At 33.2% G+C, this 25,635-nt stretch overlaps 1 protein-coding gene and 1 long non-coding RNA gene across 4 annotated transcripts in view; one reads left to right on the forward strand and one right to left on the reverse strand.

Moving 5' to 3' along the window:
* Window positions 1–12,411, reverse strand: part of dachs (unconventional myosin-IXb-like dachs) — a 323,656-nt gene extending 311,245 nt beyond the window's left edge. The window contains exons 1-2 of one of the 3 annotated variants that reach the window (XM_074112324.1): window positions 11,919–12,411; window positions 11,476–11,850 (exon numbers count right to left, since the gene is read on the reverse strand). The gene's annotated coding sequence lies outside the window, so the exon portion shown is untranslated. Of the gene's footprint in view, window positions 1–11,475; window positions 11,869–11,918 lie in introns of those variants that run through there. The other 2 variants (XM_074112328.1, XM_074112325.1) reach the window with 2 other exon arrangements.
* LOC141446002 (uncharacterized) lies at window positions 580–10,161 on the forward strand. The gene is made up of 3 exons (XR_012453439.1): window positions 580–718; window positions 793–898; window positions 8,884–10,161. It is a non-coding gene; the product is annotated as an uncharacterized lncRNA (long non-coding RNA).
* Window positions 12,412–25,635: the final 13,224 nt, after the last annotated feature.

Here is a 25,635-nt window from a genome sequence, read left to right on the forward strand (position 1 = left end):
GACTGACTTCTAATCTTCTTATTTTGGTTGAATTTCTCCCATTCTTAGATTACTACAATGGAAAACTCCCCTAACTCCCAAATAAAATTGGGAGATGAATTCTCTCAAAATTTAATGCGGCAATTTTGTTTTTTATTAGCAAATTTCAGACTTTGAACATTCTAATTATATAAATATATAAATAGATACAGTTAAATAAGCGTTTATTTATTTTGCAAAAATAGCCAAGATTAAATTATACAAATAATTAGAAAAATGATCAAACCGGTTTGTATTACATATATTAAAATATTAACAAAAAGAGTATATATAATTTACATTAACATATAAGTAACAATTAGTCAGGTAAGTTGATTGATCTTTTATTTAAAAAATTGCATAACAGCTGGTGGAGAAATTAATAGCACAAAAACATGCAGTTTCTGCGTAATTGCATTTGCTAATTAATCAATCTGCACATGTAGGCCACCTTTTACTAACCATTTCACAGCCCCGGGTATCATCGTCGCAATCAAATCGCTCACTGCAAAGTGATCTGCGGAAAGACCTGTATGCACCTATGCACACACATCCGAAATTCTCAGCTAGATGGTCTCCCTCCGTGAACACCCTGCTTTCATTTCCATTTAGGCTTGCTTTTGAGCTTCTTTTTCTTGTAAACTTAGCTGGCTGGTCGAGTTCTGGTTCATTTTTAATCAAATTGAACACACCACTTTAAGTAAGTTCTTTTCGACTTTGCCTTTGGCAGCAATAATTGTTGAAACATCCTACAATTTTCTTGTTTTGTCCTAGATTTTTCTGAAGGATCTGATCTCCATCTACTTTTTACAATATAGAAGTTGGCAGAGAAGTGATGCTAAGAGTCGGGATGAATATCCACTTATAGATAGAAGTATTTGTAAGTCTTCACCAACTACCCTTATGATTTAAAAAAGCTTTTAAGTTGATTTAGTTATAATGTAGTAATAGAAAGCTATGTCAACATTCAGTTACCTTTTTTTAAATTTCTTACCAACATAAGAGGAAGTACCGCAATCGTACTGATGTCGTTTTCGTAAAAAGAAGGCGGATTGTTTTTATAGTTCAAGGGATTCCTTACATTTTAAATAAAAGAGGGGTATTATTATCAATAATGGAGGCAGTTCGCAGATACAGCGCGTTGTAAATATATCTGTGCAACTCTCCACCACCCTGGAATAGTCTATAAAATATTTCACAATTAATGGAGAAAAAAAAAAATACAAAAAAAAATATCTCTGACTTCTCTAAAGATTGAAATAAAAATAAACTTACATTAGAATATCAAACTTAGCAAAGACTCGAGATCAAAAGAAAACCTACCCAACAATGGCCATAGAAAAAGTAGGAAATGAATAATTCAAGAGCAAGATGGAAACGATTCCCCCAAGTCACCATTCTCATTCGAGTTCAATGAAAGTATCAGGTTTATAATGCTTATGGTTATATGAGAAAAGGTTTAAATGTTTCACCAATACGCGGCGATGTTATCAAGATATTTTTGTCTTCTAATGTTTAAAATATTTTAACCATGCGGTCGGGGAACGCTTATAGAATAAGAAAATGATGTCCTATTGTAAATTTCAAAGTTCTTTAAATAAGGTCGCCTTTGGCCACACGACAAGATCTTTTATTGGATAATTATCTGGTTTAAGAATTTGGTAAAAACCTGCACTGAACTAATATAAAAATCAGACCAAACACTTTCTCTTACAAAAGTCTTTAGTTTCTCTCACAGAGAATCAAAGAGAGTCTTACATCCTAGTGCAGCTTTCTATTAGGAAGGAGCCTTTGTGATTGTTTTGTGCAGACTAGAGAAATTCGGCCAAGTTGTGGTATCGCCTTCTATTTGCATCTAAGAGACTAGAGATGTTAAAAGATGAAGGAAATACAAATCTCATCTTTAGCCAATATTTCTAATTAATACTTGAGCGTCCGTTGGTGGAATTTCTAGAGAAATCATGAATCCTTGACTGCCTGTACAAGAAAAATAAATCCTGATTTAGATTTCCCAAAGAGGAAAAGAAGTTTTACTACCCGTAACCAAATAACATCGTTACAAGAATGAAACAAATCTGTTAGACAGCACTTTCAATTTTAATGATTAAGCATGATACTACTGCACTGAGCAGTATCTCAGCAAGTAAAACAAGGCTTCAGTCTAATTGTAGATCCATCAACCAGTTACAACATTAACCAGTTGTTCAAACCAAATTCAGAGCAAAAAGTTAATAGAATAAAAAATTAATATTTAATTAAACATTACCAAATAATTCATTCAATAAAATTAATCTTTAGCATCAATAAATCAATCAGCAACAAAGTAAGTGTTCATAATTATAATTGAATTAGTTTGCAATTTGTTTCTTTGTGTTGCCACAGTATTGATTAGCTTTTGGATAACTAGACTAATTGATTTACCATTTCTGATGGTTGTCCAAGGCAATTAGAACTATCTACTCTAAAAGGGTCACAGTCGTCTCTAGATCCTTCCTTCTCTTGAAATCTCAACTTTCTGATCTTCATTCCAATTTTTCACACAACAGTTTCAAGACTCTACTAAGTCTTATCAAGCGAGGACAACCTCTTCTACAATCTCCATCTGGCTTTCCTTAAAAAGTCTTTTTTCTACCAACTTCATAACTTGATCTGGGTCCTCTACGTATAGAATACCAGATCCGATTCATCAGATTTTGTGCAGCTAGTCTTCATTTTTGCTTAAGTTCCCATCTTAACAGAGAGGTGCTAAAAAAAACAGAATTGCAATCCAGAATTTTGATTTTTAACGAAGAGACGAGTTTTGAAAGACGGTCTCTTAAATTGGTGTGCCTATCGTACACTCGAAGTCAACATAACTGAAAAAACATAAAATGGAAGATCGTTCAAATTTCATGTTTCATTAGTAGCCACCAGAGGGTGCAATGATTTGATCAAAATCGATCATCTATAAAAGACCCACCTTTATTGAATCAATTTTGCAGTTTTGACCATTATCTCAAAGTTGGCTCCAATGATTATCTTTAAAGAACATAAACTTATTGCTTATAACCCTTATACAACTGTCCTACCGGACAGTTTTAATTACAAGTTGCATTTTTTCAGGAAAATTTGATAAAGGCCATTTCCCGGAAAAGAAGTCATTAGGGTTCCCTCTGAAGTGCATTTCAGTGAAATGTATGATGTCTATCATTTGTTTTTATGATTTTTTTTAAACTTTATTCACGACAGCAGAAAATTTCTGCTAAAATTGTAGCTAGTAAATGATACATTCAATACTTGAGTAGCAAGAGGGAAGCGTTCAGCCAATGGTGAAACTTCCAAAGAAGAGCATTGCACTATTGTGCACTTGCATTTACTTCAATAAGAAGATCACATGGTCACCGGCGCTTCAATCGTCTTAGTAAGAATTTTCTTGCAATGCAATAAGTTTGGAAACTTAAGTGTTAGAATGTGAGGAAACTGAAGCATAGTATTCAACATAGCGGGATCTTGAAGCTTCAGAAATACAGGAAATAAGGAGATCTTGTTAGAAAGGTAGAGTTAGTAACCAAGTAAGGGGCATTAGCGATTCGACGGAGCGTTTTTGATTGAAAGGATTGGATTCTGTAGATACTGATGAAAATAATTCGTATCGTCGTCACTGGTACTGGCATGAGGTATCAAATGTTAGTTAGTGATTTTTTAGAATTATGCTCCATTTACATGATGTTGTTTAATCATTAAATACACAATTTTTCACTCCAATTTTTGGCAGAACTAGACACTTAAGAGGAATGATGAAAGAAAAAAGATGAAACAGAGATCATACTGTTTAGAACGGGTTAAAATGTAAAACACCTGTTTACAATAATTAAAGCAGATTACATGTATGAATACAATTCTTATAAGGCTCTAGATTTTCCTTACTCATTAGTTTAAGGCAAAATAAAGACGCCACGGTAGCAGAGCGGTTGGTAGGCGAGACCTGTAAAGCTAATACGTATGTGGTACCGGGTTCGATTCCCAGACTTAGGCCTTGGATTTTATTTAATTGTTAATAAAAGAAATTTACAGTAAGTATGTTTACTAGTCGCCTCCGTCCACGACACCTAATTGGTAGATGGACAAAAATAGGCAATTACTACTAATTCTTATAATTGTTAAGTAAAAAATATCAATGTGTATACACAAAGTTGAGTTTGGGCAGCTATGTTTTCTGATGGTACTCCTTCTTGTTCGTTTTCTTCGTAAATTAACCTCCTTTGTCTTCTTTTATTCTGTTTGTCTATGGGTATATGATGGGAGTAGACCACGTGGTATAAGATAGGCTGTTGCTCAGCCCAACTATTAATAACGCTCCTAATAGTTGATGTACTGATGCGCTGATGTACCTGACCTTCAATCACGACCGTCTACGTCACGATTGTTAGGGTGGTAGGTTTTACCTCTTGCAAGAAAAAAAACCGACATGAGTACGTACACTTTGCCATTCTATAATCTATATGTTTAAATGTAGATCTTTCTTCGTCTTTCTTTCCCTCATTTAATTTTCTACTTTATTTCTCATTCTTTTCAACCAGAGACTTTCTTGTACTTCTGCTGAATCTTTCAGACACCTCAAAACTTCACTATTCAAACACCATCTTAAAACAAGATATTCGTTACTTCTGTCACTTCAGTAAAGTTCAGCCAAATGTGTAGATGAGATAATTTTTCCTCTCTGCTAATTTAGGAAATTCAAATCGATTTCAGCAAGTAATGGCAATGCTTGGCCACGTAAGACTATTTCGTATGTATGAATTATGAAGTGTAATAGGCGCTACGGTAGCCGAGCGGTTATAGACTAGTCCCGCAAAGCTAATATGTATTGGTACTGGGTTCGATTCCCTGGTCTTAGGCCTTGGATTTTATTTAATGGTTAATATGAGAAATTTACAGTAAAGTATGTTTGCTAGTCGCCTCCGACCACGACACCTAATTGGTAGTTGGACGTAAAACCCGCCTGAAAAAATAGGCAATTACTTACTTTGCTTTACTTTATTATAAAGTATAACAATTTAGAGAGAACTTCAACTTGAGTTTTCAGAGCGGGAAACGTTATTCCTTAGAGGAAAAAAAGGCAGAAAACATTTCCATAAAAGTTTTAGATTTTGGAAAAACAAATAAAAATAAAATAAGTAATGATCTTGTATAATTGCAAATATGGTTACCTAGTGCTTTATTATTATTTTTTTAATTAATTTAAAATTCTGGGCGCTATTTCTGAAAAAATATTTATTAAAAAAATTTAAAAAAACAAAATTAGATTTTTAACAAGACACTTAACCCCCATAACAATACACGATCCAACAATTAAAAACTGATGTTTTTGCTGAGTTCAAAAAAAAAAAAAAAAAAAAGTCAGCTGACAAAACTAATCAATATTGATGACGAATTGATTAAAAAAAAGAAAGCAATGATTGATCTGTCTAAAAACTCAATCGTCTTCATAAACTAAACGGATCATTTTGATCAATTGCTTCTTTTTCTTGATTACAAACTTGATCGTAAAATCTAATGAAGCATTTTACTGCTAATTGCCATCTTAGCGTCATTATAAATTATCTGGCAATCTTACTGTTCTTAAATTAAACAAAATGAATGGATTTAATCAAAATATAGCTACAACCAAATTGTTGTAAATTCAAATGTATTCTAGATTTAGTTTTGCATGATCTAAAGGGTTAAAGGATCCATCTTTTTTTTAATCTCTCTGTATTGGGGTCTAAGAATGAGAAGGAGCCATTAATTCAATTTCAAGATTTCCTCCTTCATTTCCAGAATGTGCTGTTAATACAAAGAGGTAGCAGGGATTAGTGGTTAGAGTTAGGTTTCTAGCCAGCGATAACTGCTACCTAAATTTGGATCAACGTAGAGGGAGGTCTTAGATGGTCGTTAGCCAACCAGTACGGTGTTTTCAAGTCTTGAGCCCCAGTGGCAAAGACTTGAAGGATGTTCCGAGGTAAAATCTTCTATTTACGAGCCTTTTGAAGTTCTGTTTAGGGAATCTCCAGGGTGATTGGTTTTACACCCGGACTGAACCATCCTCATCGCTTTCTAGGATATCTACGCTAGCCTGCCCATTTTCCGGATCTACTCATTGACCCCCCAAGACTTTGCATCATCTGAAGTACATCCCTCAGGACACCGAAAACTATCCTCTCCCACGCTTTTCGTCGTGTAAGCTGAGGCAACGCTTAACACACTGTACTTCAGCCAAGAATCCAATAAGGGGACCCCAACACAGCTACGCCCAAACTGCGGTTCGATTTACATCTGTAAAAAGTAAGTACAGATTAGTTATATGTTTCCTAAATATTGCATTCATCTCAAGGCTATTTTCTTATATACCAATCTTCTTTAATTTGGCCATATATGTCGTAATGGACATAATGAGTCTATGTTCAAGCTAACTAACTTTTACGGTAATTATTACCTTGGAATCACCTTAAGTAGCCATTCTGGTTTATGTGTCTGCTACAAAACAGGCCATTTTGCCAGCTACAGGTATTCTCCTAATACGTCAGAAACTAATTGAAAGAACAAAATCTGTGGGCGTAGAGATTTGTATTAAAGAAACAACACTCAACACTCATCGTAGTGGAAGGATCACTTCCTTTGCCCTGCCCGACCGGGTGATTATTTGTGGGTATCCATCCTCCAGATAGAACAGCGAGCAGACGAACAGCTCTGAATTGAATTTAACCAAAACTGATTGGCTCGCATCACCGTAAATCCTGTAGGTTCCAATATAGAAAATAGGTTCTTTCGAGGATCTGCTATGCGCGTAGCACATTCCACGCTTTCTTGCGCCGTTTAATAATAGTCTCAAGAAATTTTAGCTTGTAGTTAATTTTGTGGAATTCAAAAAAAAAAAAAACTTTTGATATGAACACATCGTCCCTTGAGAGCAGAACTATTCTATGTCCAAAAAATTCAAATTTCGTTTATTTTGTATGCTATCAATGATCGATTTATTTAGTGCAGAAATATTCTACATCTTAACCGCCTGGAAGCCCCAAAAAAATGCATGCTAGAACAAGTCTATGTTTATAGGGGTAGTATTACTTCAGTGCAGAACCATTCTACTTGTACACGTTATACGCATCGTTCTTATTTAGAATATCTTAGAATAGTAACTACAAAATTTAAAACAGATTATTCTATAGTAGATAGTACAAGGGAAGTTACATGTTTATTCCATTTGGAAAATACTTCTAAATTAGAAAATAGAAATTGAAAATAACCAAAAAATGCCTCTCCAGTAAAATTTGCTTTTTGCGACTCAGCATAATTCTGATCTCAAGGGACGACATGATTTCTTTCACCACAATTTACATCAATAGTTTTTTCATTAAACTTTAAATTCATTAAAAATACAATTGAATATTCCGCGATGTTCCGGTTTTGAGATAGCATAGAGAGAGATTAAGAGAGATAAAAGAAGGATTTTTGTTTTGTTCCGGAACAATATCGAGTAAGCACAAAAAAAGTTTTTTTTGAAAATAACCAGTAAGCTTTCCAAATTGGTTAGCCTACTTCATAGTAATTTTATAATTACAATGTAATTACAATCATAATTACAGTAATTATTACAATATAATTACAATGGAAGTAATAAACATAAAAATACAAAATACTAATCAAAATTGCGATTAAATTAAAATAATAAAAATCGTAAATAAATAAAATTTAAATCTATTATTTGGAAGCGTTAACTCTGCTGAGAGGATTAATTATAAAATTATTAAAGATGGAGGTAAAGATTTGTAGAATAAAAAGAATTGAATTAGAGATGAATTTTTGCAAGTAACTGTTTTTCTGAATAGAAAAATGCAGAATTGAGTAGTAACTGTTCTAGAATTTCTAAGATCTAATTGGGACTTGTTGGTTAACATATTAAGGAAATAATGAGAATGTTGAAGATTCCTGACAAACATTAACAGGAAATTTACAAGGAAATTCTTGAGATGAAATGAGAAGTAATATTGTACATCACTTCTTAATTTAAAGTAAACCGAACACAGAGATTTAGAATTTTAAATTCTGTGTCCTTAGTTGGATCACAATATACGAAGAAACAGTAAACTGGATGCGGAAGTGCTCACAGAGATTGTTTTGTGTGAGAGAGAGAGACCAATTATACAATTGTACAAAGAAGCATTAAAAATATCACCTATAAAAATATAAATAAACGAATAAAATCAATTCTTATTAAGCAGAAGGCAGAGTTCTAAATGACGGTAAGATGGGACTCTAAAGAGGGCTTAAGATAGAAGCAATGAAGGTATCCATAACTGGCCGTTTATGTATGGAATAAAGTACCGACTTAAAAAACCCGCCGTGGGTGTCCAAAGAGTTAAATCGCTTTGAGAAGAAGCACGATGTTTTGGTTTTGGATCCGTAAGAGAGCTTAATGGACTATGTTAGTAAAGAGCGTGGCTAAGACTATGAGGAGGACGACTGAAAGAAACGAACCCACTGGTGCACTTAACCAAGAAAAAAAGCGAGCATTATATTATTAAGGACGAAATAGAGATAATCCTGATTATTGGTGAAGGCGTGGGTCGGGCATTTATTTATGAAAATAAAAGGTTAAAGCTGGATTTTATTTTTAAGCTCTTTTTTATTTATATTTAAGAATCCATAATTTACTTTTACGTCCAGTTATTCAATTTTGTCGCCTAACGTCAAAAGAAATAACCAGTAATGTGCTAAGTGGAGTTTAACCTGATCCTATTAAACTGCTTTTTTTTTTTACCAAGTCCCCATTTAAAATTATTTATTTTTGGTACTACGCTTTAAGTTGTTACAAAAAAATAGTTATTTTCTTTTTTTATTTTTCAGTGTTGTGTGTGAAACAGGTCGCTGATTGATTGCTTGATTAATCTAGCAACAATTCTTTATATTTATTAATTATGGCTGGATCTGCATGTACCTGAGTTATTCTTGTGTCTATTGATGAGCAACACTGTCCATTAAAACATCTATATACTAAATACGACTTTTTAAACTAGAAAAAATTAACTTTAAAACAAAAAAATAACTTTTAATAAGTCTGTGGTTTTTAAATGTTGTAACAGTTAGGCTTTGACAATAAAACTTTAATAAATTTAATCGTAAAAATAAAAATGGACAAAAAAATTCCAACCTAAGCCCAAAACTGCATTAAAAAATTAACTAATTTATTTTTTTAATTTGTAAACAAGTAATTATTGGATTAAAGAATGTGATATTCAAGATATTGGGGGGCTTCAATGGACTTCAACACAGAGAAAGCTCTGTTTTGAAACTTTAGTAACCTCATTAAAAAAACGTAGGACAGTTGTATGTAGGGTTGAACGTCAAAAAGTGTACGAAATAACGTAACGTTAAAAAACACCCAACTTTGACAACTTTTTTCCTATTTTTCTATAAAAGATAAAATTCCCAAATTTTCTTTGTAATATAGGGAAAATACTTTATAACTGTAAATTTTTTACAACAACCCAGATCAAATAGATTTTGAGAACAAAGTTGTTTTAATAAGTGTTACATTATAAACTAATTAGGTTAGGTAATTTAGAAGCAATGAGAATGAGTGAAATTATTTAGTCTATTTGTGAATGCAAGCCAAGTGTTGATGGATTAAAATGCAGTAAAGTATTTCCAATATATTAGCAGGTAATGGAATACCGCCGTGATCAACCATTTCAAAGCAGTCGTAAATATTATTTACTTCTCCATCATAAAATGTATTACAAGGAATTTTTCCCGTTAGATTTCATGAAGTAAATGTCAAAGATTTTTCAAATGAAGAATGGAATAATAATACATATATTGAAAAGTAAAAAAAATAAATAAATATTTTAAGTACCAGCAGGAATAATTTATGGCCAGAATCCAAAATAGAGGATTCGTAGATGTGTCAACACAAATTAGTGGAGATGAAATTTAGAAAAAGAGTTTCTTGATGAACAATGTTTTACAGTAGTTGATCAAGTACAACTATTCAGTCGAAGACTTCATTTATTTATAAGCAAGTCCTTAAAGGAGCTGTAATAAATATTTTAGGTCACAGAAGATTTGGGTTCACAACCTCTCTGTATACTATTATTTACTTTCAAGTCACTAAAATGGCTCTTCAGAGAGGTTATTACCGCTCACAAAGTTTTTTAAATTATAGTGACAAGAATTTAAGATTGCAATATATCACCAAATGTTGTATGCAGCTTCATGGGTGTTGCAATCCTACGGGTTCTTAGCACAAGTACTCCATGCACTACCACTGCACAATGGGGACGCTATACTCTAACACTGCATTCACGTAAACAAGCACACCAAGGCACATACACTACACGATCAAGGGCTATCTTCCCATGGAGATAGCTTCGTCAGCAAAGGGAGTAAACCATTTAAATCTAAGGTCCACCATTGTATGGTTGAACATACTTCCCTATCATGCAAAACCTAAATACATCTCGAAAGTTCAGTTGGAAAATTGAGGAGGCCACGGCCTAATCACACAACAGTTAAAGCAAAAGGTTACACCCATTTTTGGAGGAACGCAAAAACTAAAAACAAAAAATCCATTTAACTAAAATTTTGACCAATAACATTCTTTTCATGGACACACATAACGACCAACAAACACTTAATGTAAATACTTATGATTAGCAAACCCTCACAGATAGATCCAGCTCATCTAAACACCTCGCCAAAAGTAAGCATTACATATGCCTACATTCTGTGATCAAAAACTGACTCCTAAGGGAGCCACAATAAATCTTTTAGGACGCCGCAGTGTTCTGGACTTCTGTTAAGACATTCCCCAATCTACAATTGAGTTTAACTCACTCTAACACTCTGCACAAATCCAGAATGAGAAGTAATCGACACGTTTTCATATCAATTTACAAAAATATTCGCGATTTCTTTCCTCAGAATACTAAAAACAAGCAGAAAGAATTATTTTTGTTAACATCAAAATATTCCAAGAATATATGCTTTAAAATCAAAATAAATTATTAAATAAATCCCTTTTCTTTAAGAAATCGTGATAATTAAAAAACAATGAAAAGTGATGCCTATTTATTTGACAGAATAAAAAAATATAATAATTTTTAATTAAAATTAATAATCAATTTGTTAGGTACATAATTCGTTTAATTAAAATAAATTAACAATTTCCCTGATTTCACTCATTTAAATATGATTGTATTGTTTTATAGAATGTGTTGGTTGCTTTGTTAATACAAAATTTTTCCTTACAGTATCATTTCTATACTTTTCTCAATTTTCTTTTAAGATCATTAACTTATTTGCTTTATCGGTATTTATTGTTAATCTAAATTTGAAGGTTTTGCAGTTGGAACTATCACACGTAAAAATCAACAAATTGAAGAAAAAATCAAAATAATTTGGGAAAAAAAAATAGAAATAATGATAAAAATTGTTCACCTGAAAATGGTAATCCACACAAAAATGTTGTCAATAATTGTAGGAGTACGTCTTAATTGAATCCAAAACACATTATTCTATTGATTATTTATCGATTTACTACACTAGTAAGTTCGTGTACTCCTCTTTCACAACAGCGTCTTTGATACTGAATGATTTCCCTCCCGTCAAAAGAGAAGATACCGGCTCGTAGAAATACATTCCCCGCCACACCGGAACATACCGAACGAGAACGAAGTTTTACGGAAAAATAGCGCGCTTTAGTTTTATTTTTTAGTTTTTTTATTAAATTTTGCTTTAATAAATTTAAATAGGGTATCTTGATGTTCGTAGTAATATTTTTTCTTTCTTTTATTGTTCGTATAAGTTCTGAAACTAAGTTATTCCGTAGAGATATGAAATATGAAATAGTATTAGTTATTAGATGTTGTTCTCATTCTTACCTTTTTATTCAATTCTTATTGCTCTTTTATGTTTCTCTAAATATGCTGAAGAGCTTCCCCAAAATTCAAGGTGGAGGATTCTAGGTGATGCATATTCCCTTCAGCCCTGAGAATCGCCCACGCTCTCTAGGCAGAACGAGGAGTTGGCAGTTAGGGATAACGACTCCCTTGTGGAACTCAAACTAATACTCTTCAGACGTTCTGAGGGTGTCTGAGGAGGACGAAGTGAGGAGAATAGGCATTCAGCGATAATCACTCCTGGTATCCTTTAAACGCTTCCTCCAGATATTCTAATGCTGGCCACCCAGTAAGAGTTGGAAACCTTGCAAGGACTCCCCTAGGCTCTAGTGAAACTCCAACAGATTGTGATAACCACTTACTTGAGTATAATCCTCCCCGCCGTACCTACATAGGCTGGTGATCCCTAAGTGCAGAAAAAATTCTAATCAATTCAGAAATTAGAGCAAGAAGAGAGTACATACCTGCCACATTCTAAACAATTCAACAGGCGTTTTAACTTTACAGTCTCATTAAAAGTTTAGTACCAGCGAATTCCATCACATCATGGCAATAAAAATAAAAACATACCCAAAAATATTTCTGATATTAATCGAAAAACTTAGTGACACATCTGCTAAGCAACAAGCTACAGCAATACGAGGGTCGTTTGAAAAGTCCGTGCAAAGTCAGAGAGATAGCACCACTGGCGCGTATCGAGGTTATGTCTAGTTAGTAGCATCTCTTGGAAGAACACACACCAAGTTTCAACCAGATCGGTCTATTTCTTTGTGTTTGGCATTCGTTTGAATCGAGGAAGTCGAGTGATTTTCAAAAAATGGACGAAAAAGAATTTCGTGTGTTGATTAAACACTACTTTATGAAAGGCAAAACGCCTGAGGAGACTAAAGAGAAGCTTGATAAACATTATGGTGACTCTGCACCTTCGATTAGAACAGTTTATAAGTGGTTTCAAAATTTTCGGAGTGGCCATATGGGCACAAGTGACGCTGAACGTTCTGGACGCCCTGTTGAGGTTACTACTCCAGAAATCATTGATAAAATCCATGATATGGAGATGGATGACAGAAAAGTGAAGGTGCGTGAGATTGCTAGTACTGTGGGCATCTCGAATGAACGGGTACATAATATTTTGCATCAACATTTGGACATGACAAAGCTATTCGCAAGATGGGTGCCGCGATTGCTCACGCTTGACCAAAAACGAAATCGTGTGAAGTGTTGCAAGGACGGTTTGCAGCTGTTCCAGAAGAATCCGCAGGACTGTAAGCGTCGTTTCGTCACTGTGGATGAAACATGGATAATTCACTACACTCCTGAGACCAAAGAACAATCTAAACAATGGGTTACCAAGGGGGAATCTGCGCCAAAAAAGGCGAAGACCGTTCCTTCGGCCGGAAAGATTATGGCGACTGTCTTTTGGGATTCGCAAGGAATAATCCTCATCGACTATCTGGAAAAGGGTAAAACTACTTACAGGTGCATATTATTCATCGTTATTGGACCGTTTGAAAACCGAGTTGCAAGAAAAACGCCCACGATTGGCCCACAAAAAAGTCCTTTTCCATCACCACGACAACGCACCAGCTCACACCTCAGCAGTTGTGGTCGCAAAATTAATGGAAATAGGGTTCCAACTCGTTTCACATCCCCCCTATTCTCCAGACTTGGCTCCCTCGGAGTACTATTTGTTCCCCATTATGAAGAAATGGCTGGCGGGAAAAAGATTTTATTCAAACGAGGAGGTGATTGCAGTAACGAATGGCTATTTTTCAGACTTGGACAAATCCTATTATTGGGAAGGGATCAACAAACTAGAGCAGCGTTGGACGAAGTGTATAAGCCTAAAAGGAGACTATGTTGAAAAATAAAAAAGGTTTACCCCCAAAAATTAAGTAGTTTTTATTTTTGCACGGACTTTTCAAACGACCCTCGTAGAATGTAACGTGGTTGTAGAAGGTTTGAGACATCTACGTTTGCTACTAAAACATGACAATACTTGTGTAGAAACGTATTTATTTTATTTTATTTCCATTGAATATTCCAATCATGTCGGAGATAAAAAATGTTATGTAACAACAATAACAATAACAAGAAACATGGGAAGGTTAGACTGTTGCCAACCGTAAAATTTCACTACATTTGCTTAAAACAAAAACATAAAAAAAAAAAATCGACTAAATACATGATAATAATAATAAAAATACATCAAATCCTTTACAGCTGCACGGATCTTCTTGGGCATAATCCTGCATATAAAACTTATTTACCCGGTAATTTAATACATTATACTGTAATTCAGTTTAATCAGGGAACGTGGGCGAGTAAATGCCCCTCAAGGCACCACTAGACACAAACACTCACAAGTCTGTTATTCCATTAAAAAAACAACAATCAGTTCTGATTCCAAATCCACAAATATCGTTATTTTATATTTATTTTTGGTAATATTCCAGAACAAATAAAAAAAGTTGCCCAGTATTGCTTACAACGTTTATGCTAATATTTATTTGTTTAGATTCAATTTAATATTTTGCCTTACTTTTTTTTTTACGCTTTATATAATATACTAGCAGTGTTGGGGGCAATTTTATAGATACGCTTTTTAAGTATGCAAATTTCTATTTCATTTTAAAAAATATTTCCCATTACTTTATTCTTACTTTTCTTTAAATAAAAGAGAAGATTTTATTTACCTGGTTAGTTATCAGGATTTAGGACGAAATATACCTACCAGGTTCTTTTTTAAAGGAAGTTTTCTTCAGTATTTCCGAGAAAAGTGCACGGGTAGCACAAAGAGTGGTAATCTCTAACGGCCGGCTCCCAGTTTTATCTTGAACATTCCTGGAGTATCTAGCTGAATGGTTTTGTCGCTTGGGAGTGCTGCTTCAGGATGAAAGATCTCACATAAGATGTATTGGATGTCGCAATAGATCTATTTTTGATCGCTGCGCAATACATTCCGTTCACAAAAACAAAAAAGCTACGAAAGAGACGGCTGGATAAAGGTAGACTGAGGTGCATGAAATCACACTTGCCGATATGGAAAAGAGGACAAAAGACCCCGTGGAATCCAAGATAAATTTATTTAAGAGGCATAAAAAAGACTTACATGGAACCCTCATGCACGACTTAAGAGAACAGAACTCAACAGACGCTTCCGACAACTGAAAAATCTATTCGACAACAGATCAAAACTCACTCTGGACAACAAAAGAGTTATATATGTAAGTATATTAAAGCCAGTCTGGGCTTATGGCATCGAACTGTGGGGTTCAACCAAACGCTCAAATCTGCAAAGGATCCAGTCCTTACAGCCTAAAATTCTTCGCTCTATAGTAAACGCTCTTTTCTACATCACACAGACTTGAACATTCCTTTCGCCACACAAATTGCAAAAACACGTTACAGAAAATTCCATCTTAACATTCAAACACATCACAATCCACTTGTACAACATCTCCTCTCTGATGAAGAGAGTTAGTAGGATCTTAACATCCAAACTCATCACAATCCACTTGTACAACATCTATCTTCAAGAAAATTTCCAGGCAACACTTCCAGACGTCTTAAAAGACAGTGTGGCCACGCGATCTCCTCTCTGATGAAGAGGATCAGTGGAATGTAGAATGTTTTTGGAGTGTTACCGCTGGGTAACTTCTCCACTCTGATATGTGTGAATATTGCTTATTGTTACCCTTGTTGCTTATAACGCAATGCGTTGATTGTAACTAAATAAATGATTAAAAAAGAGGCATAAAGAAAGTCTTCGAGAAGAATCAAAACGTGGAAAAGGGGACAAAATTCTACGAAAGAAGCAAGATAGGAAGGAATGGACAATGCACTAACGAAGAAGCTTGCTGGTGTAACCTATATTAAGAAGGATAAGAAATTTGGTGTCCCCCAAGAATGAAGGAATCGCTAGGTTAACCAAAAGTGCACTTAGTAACAAGCTAAATTTCTCTCTAAAAATGAACATTGACCCTTTACGAACATCTTAAACTTTCCACTAATTAAAGGTAAATTAATTTTAAACCCAAATTCTCTACTTAATGAATTATCTCGGACAGACTACCTGAAGAAACTTACTCTCTGCCAGCCGTATTAACTCGTAGCGCGATTCTAGAGTAAAGAAGTAATAATTTGCTGTAAAAGGTTATAGAAATTAATCTAAATGAACAAGAAAGTTATGCTAATCGTTTTAACATTTCTTTTACTTGAAATTCCGCAAGGAATACGAATGCTAGCTTAATTCATTATTTAGGACCATTCTAAGTAAATGTTTCTCTCTAAATTTATATCTCACCTTTGCGTAAGAAGTGTTAGCATCAGGAGATAAATTAGTTGACTGAAATGGAGTATGTTACCCATCCTTTACAATTTTGTGCACAAATTCTTCATTTTAAATGAAGCCGCCATCGTAAAGTGTTTCAATGTTTTCTTTTTTTTTAAACACGATTTTGCGTATTTACTTTTTTGATATTTATTAATTTTGTTACTGCTCACCCCTTCAGAGAAACTGTTCCCTGGTTGGAAACCGCTGTACGCTAATGTTCTTAAGTGGTCTTCTGAAAAAAAATAAACGGCACTGACCTTGGCCTTCTTCCGTCAATGGATTGGTGAAAAAAACAAAAAACAAATCTATCTTCTTAAAAGTATCATTAGTTCCAAAATCTCCGCAACCTGTTTCACCTTATCGATCCTAGGGCACATCTTGAGAACTGCAGAAGCTGTTTCTTGAGTATAAATTCTATGTCCTCTTAGCCATAAATTTACTTGAACTGGACCGGGAAACGGGTTACAGCTCTGACGCTCTGAGAAAATATTTGCTCTTCAAAATAGTTGGATTAAATCTCAATGATGCTAAAACTATAAAAAAAAAAAAGCATTTTAAATTTCGCAAAAATGATGTAAATATGTTTAGAGAGCTCTAAATATCTGGCCAAACAAGCTTTTGAAATAAATCGTAAAAAAAATATATAAACATTGTTAGTAAACATTCATTTAGGGAAACGAAATACAATAGGGTTTTCTTTTTTGAAGATGTATTCTGCAAAAACAATTGAAGCAGTTTATTACAGAGTGGAACAAATTCATTTACGTACCTAAACGTTTCTTAGTGGTGATGCGCTACAATAACTACCGTCAGAAGCGCTGAATTTCAAGATAAGCGGATGCCCTAAATGATTCTTACTTTCCAGGCTGGCTATACTATAACCTCTCTAAATTTGTTAGACTAGGCTTTGAAAAGCTGTCTAGTAAAGCGCATTTCTTATTTACTTCATTAGTTTCTGAAGTGACGTTAATTTTTTCAAAATAGAAACCAAGCTATCCCCAATTTCTAGATACGACTATTTTTAGAATCGTGTAGATAGAAGTAATAACTGATAGCAATCAAGATACGTTTAGAAACATAAATTTTGAGATGCAGATTAAGTAAAAATCGTTGCAATCTTGCAAAAAAATTAATTTAATAATTGCTCCCACTGAAAAACTTCTAGATCATCCTACAAGCTTTACTTTGACCATTGTCAAATTCAAGAATTAAGATAATTACTTCAATTTAAATTGAATTTATTAATTATTTATACTTTACTCTAGTAATTAGGGAGTTAGTATTTGTAATTAACTGAATCCATTGCAATTAAGTGTACAAACAAACCCATCCAGAACAATGGGCAATAAAATGCTCGCCTCGGGCAATTCCTTCTTCCTACGCAACAAATTTTCAAATCTTATTAAGATTGATTATAGTCTGCTGTTCAATTCGATCATTCATAGTTCCACAACCTACTATAAGTTTGACTCAAATTGTTCGTGAGATATGATCACATTAATTCATAATTTCTTTCTTTGTTACTTTTTTTATCAGTAAGTTTGTTATCATGGCGGTAGATATGATATTTTAATGGAAATATTATTCTTGAGTGTCTTTTTCTATTAAAAATGTTTTTTCCAAAATTGTCTTGAACAAGAATATAACCTCTCCGAGAACTTCGCTTAAATATTTTCATAAAAATCGTTTTAACTAAAAGTATTAGTCCAACTTGTGAATATTATGTATTGAGATGCTGCATACAGAGTTAAGAATTATCATTGGGAACAATTTCGGAACAGAAAACGCTAAACCAAAAGTAAAGTAGCGGCAGTTTTGTTCAACACCAACAGATTTACTTCAAATTTTAAAATTTACTTTAATGTTCAATTGCTATTGATATTTTATCGATTATGTATATTATTTCAATTGATATTTTATTTACGGCTTGTACTGTGCACTGAAATAGTATTCATTATAAAGTAAAGTTTGCCCCTTCATTTTCCAAAAAGTACTCTTGTATAATTTTTTAAAAGTTGTTGATCTAAATTTATTAAATTAATATAATGGAGCCATTTTCGAATTCAAAACTTTGAAAAATTGATTAAGTTATGGAGCACTTCTAATTGGCTGACTTTGTTTTCCGTCGGGTCCCGTTTAAGGAACCTAAACCAAATCTTAGAACATTCTGAGTTGATGACGATACTGCATTCCTGTATCCTTAATCCGATCCTCTTACCACTGCAAGGGCACATTAATCACTTACAGGTCTGGCTTAACAAATGGCGAATCAAAGCTAGCGTTACCAAATCGAAATACAATGTATTTACTCTTAGACGAAAAATCCTACCTCCAATCAACTAACTGTGGACAAAGTACGCCATCTTGGACTGTAGCTGGAACAGACGATTGACATGGAATCTCCATATACTAGACTGAAAAGACAAGAAACTAACCAACGCTACAAACTTCTCGCCAGACTACTTGACTCTTACTGAAAGCTCCATCTAAATAACTAGAGACTCTTATACCTAAGAGTTACTCCGACCGATTTGGCCATGCGGCATGGAAGTATGGGAACAGTCTAAACGTTCCAAATCTCCAAACGCATCCAAGCATTGCAGTCAAAAACTGCTTCGAAAATTTCGTAAATCACCACTTTTTTTTCTTTCTTTTATCTAATTTCAATAGTGATAACTCTTTTTCGCTTTCTCACGCGTATCCGTTTTCCTTCAAACTCGTTTTCTCAAATTTCATTCTTTTACAGCAGCTCATCTTAATACTTTAATCGAACTTCCATCTTTTTCCGTAACGCCAGGTAATCTTCTTCTGAAGATTGTAAAGAAGATTACCTTGCTATCAACTCCCTTCATAAGAGCAGTCTAATATATGTCCACGATAATGGAGTGGTATCTTCACTAGGTATCTTCTTCACTCATTCATTATTCTTGATACTATCTTACCATATTCACTTCTTGCAGTTGTAAATTTCAATAAAAGATTATTATTTTTTTTTAAAAAACAAAAAAAAAACTCTTGTGATGTTTCCTTTTGTAATTATACTGACTACACTTTCTGCAGTAACACCAACAATCTAATTTATAAAAACCTGTTTTTGTCTTAATCAGAGGAGGTCCTTGAAATACCTCTTTCTATTAAAAACCCAAAATTTAAAACCATCAAGATTGCGTTCACTCTAATGTGTATGGGAAACTAAAAAGATTTAAAATTTGCTAATGTCATTTGCTTATTTAAGCATTAAATCACATTGCAGTTTTCAGCAATCAATCACTTGACATCTTCCACTCCGCAAGTTATCCTTACATGTCGATTGTTCAGCAATGCAATAAATCTGCATTTATATTATAATTTGATGCAAAACTTTCAATACGAATGGATATTTGAAGGTATAAAATTAATTGCCATGAGTATGAACATTTTTCATGAATGACATTTATTTATTATTAGTATTTTTAATAATAATAGGTATTAATACATTCAAATTATGGAATGAAATTAGTTATTTTCTCAAATTTAAACAAACCTTATGTCATCAATATAAATGGAGGTTATTTTCATGATATATAGAAGCGATTGGATGCTTCATGCCTAAATCGTCCAACAAAACTTTGAGTTAAAATAAAAAAAAAGGTTTTTGTCCAAGGCCGTCAGCTGTCATGCGCCCATATTTTATCTGAAACCTTTCTACCAGAACGATCTGTTAAAAAAAATAAAGTCTACCGTGGAACATGCATTTCGGTCAGCTGTCAAAATTTGTGGTAGATAAATTTAGTTTCTAACCTCTTGCAAAGCATTTGAATTTTGTACGTAGGTGATACTTTCTAGGCTCAACGATACATTTTTTTTTCAGATTGTAAAAATGGGCTCCACTATTTTCTATAAATGTAATCCACTCAGTTGAAAATATTTGAGTTAGTAAGAGTTACAATGTACCCCAAAATAGCTTTGAATGATCGGTAATTGTCAACCTCTTTTCCCACTAAGTGAACGAAAGGTATGTTTGTGGGCAAGTTTCATTCCCTCTAAGCGTACAAAAGTAATAAAAAAATTGATTGCTGGAAAAACAAACAATGTTTTGCTTCTTAAAATAAATGTTTTACGTAAGTAGAGAGATTCCTTGGTGGAACTATTATTTTTTGTCATTATTGGAAGATGTTGTTCAGTCTACATCAATAATTGTAACGTCTGGAAAGAACAGTCAGCCCAAAACAATAAATAGTTTAATTTTTGTATTTGCTGTTTTTTAAAAAACAAATAAAATGAAGCGTAAGACAAAAAAAATAGAAAATGGATCCCTATTTTGAATTGTTGCAATTGATTTGAGTGGAGATATAGTTTTTCCTGATGACCTTTTTTCTTTCTATCTTTGAATTTTGATAGAGTTTGGAACTTGAACTGGAAAAAAGAAGAAGAGAGAATAGGTTTAGTAAACGTTGAACAATCATAATCCGCCATGAAATCCGCTAGAAAAGAAGGACTACAGTTTCAGTTGCTGGGAAACATTTCCTCGATGCTGAATACCAAGAGAAATGCACACGGATGGATGGTAAAGTGATGAGGAAGTCGCTTGAGTAAAAGCCAAATCCACTGCGTTCTAAAAAGATCTATGTTGCTCTCTGAAGTGCTAATGTTTGTCATAGAATGTAGGCTACAGAAAACTGAAAAAATTTTAAATAATGGCTATTATATTTTGGGTAAAGGCTGAGACTGTGTTGAATCCAAGTAGGTTGCACACATCATCTTCACTTCAGCAGACTCTATGTGCACTATGTTGGAGAAAAAAACCCAACTTTATGAGTCGCACAATATAGTAACTTTTAATCAGTTTCCTTGCCCGTACAAATGTTTTATCTATGTTCTAATGCTTTCTTTTCTGGAAGATATAAACAATTTAAAACTAGCTTGAAACTAACTTGGCACCCAAGCTTGGAAACTAGTGAACCAGTAGCAAAGAGAAAATAAAAACAATATTCATTTCATGTCTTTTAGAACCTGTAAATTCTGCTGCTTCTTTTTCTAAAACTTGGACAAAAAAAAACCTTGATATAACACACACACGCACAAAATGCAATACCTTTATTTTTTTAATAATTCCAAATTAGGAATGCCTGACTTAGCTTTAGCTCCATCTGATGGAAATAAATAACGAGTAAACTCTCATTAAAAACGGTACTCGCTTGTCAATCCTTAGAAAAATATCTTCATTGCAATTAACTTCAACGTCTGAAAAAATAGATAAAGTATTGATTGGCAGAGTGCAATAATACAGTAATGTCACAGTTGTAAGTAATGTTAATACTTCTTTCTGGGTTTAAAAAGAGAGAAAGAAAGATAAATGATAATTGTAAATAGAAAAAAAAAAAATAGTGCAACATGGTAGATTTTTCTATTGATATCTTAATCAATTGTAATGGTTTTTCCATTAGTTACATATTTATAGTTAATTGTTTATTTGCAGTCATCGATTTATTTCTTTTATCTTTTCATAAAAAGGCGCAGGTTTTTGATTTTAAGATTCACCAGAAATACTGTTTTGAGAATTCATGAGTATGAAAAAGTTTTTCAAATTATCTATTATCTAATACAACTGAAGAAAGAAAAACAGCTGAAAATTTAAATTTAACACATGGTCCACCAACCAGCTTTGGTTTTGGTCAGTATCATTTTACAAAATAATTTGTTTTATTTAATTTCTAGGTATCCATGAAAATACTTCTAAGATGATATTTCAGCGTAATTTAATATAAGGATTTTAACTTTCTAGTTATTTGTGCCATCATCAAAATTTGTCTATTGATTTTGTTTAAATTTTGAAGAAACATTGCATTTGTAGTCTTCACTTACTTTTATTTAAAACGATCGTCAAGTGAAATTTAATTTAAGCTCTTGTAAAGTGATACGAGGTTTTAACAATGTTGAGTAGCAAATGTGTTGCTGGAATTTCGAAATAGAGGAATATCACTTCATGGAAGTTGCAGAATAGCTTATTCGACTTTTTTTTCTAGTCAGTCGTCTAAAGAATTTCAATTTAACTTGGACATAGTGTAACTAAATCATGCGTATCACTTCGTTTTGATGCATTTTCAGAGGATATTAAATTTAGAAGGGTTTTAATGGTATGGTAGGTGAGACGTCTATCATTTTAACACAGCGAACATGTACTATAACACAATCAAACTGATCTTAAATTTTATTTTAGTACAAATTCTTAGTTTGAAGTAAATTTAATTTCACTGGCTCCGGTGAAGAGATGTGTGTGAGTTATAAACTTCGAATGAATTTAGGGCTTCAGGATACAGCCCTGGTTTTAAATAGTTTCCCATCTTTTCTTTCTATCGAAGGCTTCTGTTCTTAATGTAGACAATGATGTACTAAATTAAGCATTTTGTTTCCCTCACATCCAAGCCAATCTTAGACAATAGCTGAAGCAACTGTGGCCACGAGACCTGTGAAATAACAGAAATTCACCATCATTGGAAGGGCACTCCTTCCTGTTCTGCAACACAGTGATGCAGTACTACCAAATTTACAAAATTGTATATTTTACATTAGTAAATATTAAAAGAAGAAAAACAAAAATGTAGAGAAGGGAATTGGCTCAGTGTTTAGCGTATTCTGGATTCCAACGCTATTACGGGGGCCGGCAGTACACTGAAAAAAGCTCCGGGATCCAATGTCTTCAATGTTGGAAACCCTTATTTAAAGATTCAAAATAATCTCAGAAAGTAGGGATCGTTGGAATCATTTTTAATATTCCTAAATTTAAAAAAGAAATAAATCATCACGTTAAGTGAATAATATTTTTGTGTGCCTTTCATGTATATTACACAAGCAGAAATTTTCCTTCCTTTTTTTTAAATGTTTTAAAGTAGACAAAGACAAGTTTATTATTGCTATTTCTTTTTACTCTGCTCTCGTGAGACTTCCTGCACAAGTTGTGTTCATGATGATAACACAATAGAAGAAAAGAAATGATATACGGTGAGCTCTTTGTTTTTAATGAGCCGTTTAGATAAGTTCTTTATGTCCGGTAGCTTGGCAATTATTCGCGATTTATTACATTTCCTTTGCTAAGTTTTTTCGTAGTCGGTTTATTTTTTTACTTTGTTGAGTAGCAAGTAGCAAGCGAAGGCAAACTGTATCACTAGAGAGTAGTTCTGTATCTCTAGAGAGATGAAGAAAATGAGAACAGGTTATCTAAGTGAATAAGTAATTAATTCATAGAAAAATATGGATTCCTTCGTGCTTTTATGAAAAGATAACGCAGTAGGAAAAATGAAATGTGTATGCATTTTATTGTGATTTTAGTATTAAATGTACGATTCTAGCAAGATTTTTTTAACACATTCGTCAATTCGTGCTTTCTTCTCTGCAGAATATTGTGCTTATCACTACTTAGAAAATTATTTAGAGCAAATAAAAGAAAAGTTGGTTTAATTTCTCGAAACATTTTCTCTTTTCACAAACCCCAAGATTCTAATTTTTAATTTTCTTCAAAACTAGAATTTAAACTGTTACTTTAGTTCTCAGATTATGTACAGCATCTAAACCCTTAGACTTGGAGGAGAGACTTTTAGTTGAGGATTTCCTTCCTTTAGACATCAGCCGACCAAAACTGTGGTCGTTCATCCTCCACATTCCCCACACGTGTTCATTTATTATATGGCAGCACCCGTAAGGTGCTTTCATTGAACTAATATTTACAGGCCTCTCTGTAATTCTGATCTGTACTGATAATCAGGTAGTGGATAAACCAAATGTAAAATTGGAACTTTCTTTAATTTTCTATTTTTAATTATACAGAAAATCCACTCAATCAGACAGAGAATTTGTAAAAACCAATTTAACTTGTACTTGTTCGCTAGACTTTAAACGAGTAATTCCAGTAAATACTCCAAATCCAAAATCAGTACAAGCACAATAACTTCTCTTGATAAGCATCTTGGCTGCATAGGTTATTGTTTCTTTAACTGAAGAAAAAAAATATATTTTTTCAAAAAAGAATTTTGTATACTCGACCACAGATTGATTTTCAAACTGTAATACATTATTTGATGGCAGAAACAAGTAATGCATAAAGTCAAAGATAGTTGAAATAGAATCAACTAGTTGTGCGCCAGTAGACTGCTTAGATCTTTAACCAGAGTTCAACATGTGCATGAAAAGTACTGCAACGGAAGCCAGCTAATAAATAAGTGTCAACATCAAACTTAACTTATGGCCTTGCACAAACAATAGCTACAGTCCTAAAGCAAAACAATAAGATATGCAGTCCGACTGTGCTTCCTTGTCTGTGGATGTTGGGACAATCTTCTTTTCTACTTCGTACTGTGTGACGATAACGAAGTCTATATTTAGTAGAGGTCATTGGATATCATTTCCTTTATAATGGATGTATTATTGGGACTTGATAATACTTTAAATTACACAATACTTAGGTACTCAGCTATACTTGGTCTTTAAAAAAAAAAGTACTGTATTATGGCACATTTTCAAAGTTACCTCATAAATGTAAATTTTAAGTTCGTCAGAAAACAGAATATGTGTGTGGGTAAGACGATAAATCTGTACGTGAATAATGTGACTCAAACACCGGAAATAGCAGCAGTATATATGTGTGGAGAGTAAGTAGTACCCTGAGATATGATAGGAAGTAATCCATCAAAATTCCTTAATTTACGTTGTAGAATCCGTTTCAAAAAATCTGGCCAAAATAAAATCAAAGGAAAAAATTATTAACATATTTTAAATATATATATTATCACATATAAGATAAACATGGACTAAGTTGTTGAAAAGAAAGTAATCAGTATTTATTCTAAGATACAGGTATAGGTAGCGCAGAATCCTTCGAAAAGAGTCGCCATCGCTCACCGTTTCTTACACATTAGGAATGAAAATGATAATTATTAGTAATACTCATATAAGATTTATAATGTAATAATAAATTATTGCTTAAAAGTTTAATCATAATAATAAGTTAGTTTTTTAAAATTGAACGTAAATACGGGTACTTTTGTTTCATTAATTTAGGTATATTATTTATTATAGGTTTATTTTTGTAGTGTATGGAAGTGGAATCGTGAACAGTAATATTTATTTAATATTACTCTCCTGACAGACAGCATTCGTTCTACAACTACTCGTACTTCGCTTGCTAACATTATTATTTAAGTATTTCAACCAACCTATCTCTAAAGAAAGCCCTATAAGTTTTAGATGTAAAAAATCAATTAAAAAAATACAAAGAAATTGGTATTTTGGAACTATATTTTTGCCTTTTACAATCATTTCTTTATGCTGCACGTAGTTTACCAAATCATAATTTGCAAATGTTTTAACCAAGAAGTAATTTCAGAATTT

This window comes from Rhodnius prolixus, unplaced genomic scaffold, assembly GCF_049639745.1.
Source record: "Rhodnius prolixus isolate KJV_2025 unplaced genomic scaffold, Rpr scaffold_1, whole genome shotgun sequence".
NCBI lineage: Eukaryota > Metazoa > Arthropoda > Insecta > Hemiptera > Reduviidae > Rhodnius > Rhodnius prolixus.